We start from the raw sequence: 263 nt of genomic DNA on the forward strand, positions 1-263 counted from the left end.
TTTTTTTATGTTGAAGGTTTCTGTCCGGTTTGTGTTTGAATGTAATTTAAAATATTTTAAAAGTCGTAAAGGCATATTGGAAGAATTATTTTACAGAACGATTTGGTATTTCTGTGTATCGATTTTGAATACTTTTTACATGAAGAGAAAGAACTGCCACCTGCTTTTTCTTATGTTCTTCATCTTATCCTCATCCCGCATTTGTGGCCTTATCATCTCTTAATTCCTTTCACCATCATCTGATCTGCCAACCACCCCCCTTA

General features: G+C 34.2%; 1 protein-coding gene across 1 annotated transcript in view; it reads left to right on the forward strand.

The window, feature by feature from the left end:
• LOC119594608 (puromycin-sensitive aminopeptidase-like) overlaps nt 1–263 on the forward strand; it is a gene marked incomplete in the record, with an annotated part of 34,909 nt that overhangs the window by 34,367 nt on the left and 279 nt on the right.

Source organism: Penaeus monodon, chromosome 34 (assembly GCF_015228065.2).
Source record: "Penaeus monodon isolate SGIC_2016 chromosome 34, NSTDA_Pmon_1, whole genome shotgun sequence".
Taxonomy (NCBI): domain Eukaryota; kingdom Metazoa; phylum Arthropoda; class Malacostraca; order Decapoda; family Penaeidae; genus Penaeus; species Penaeus monodon.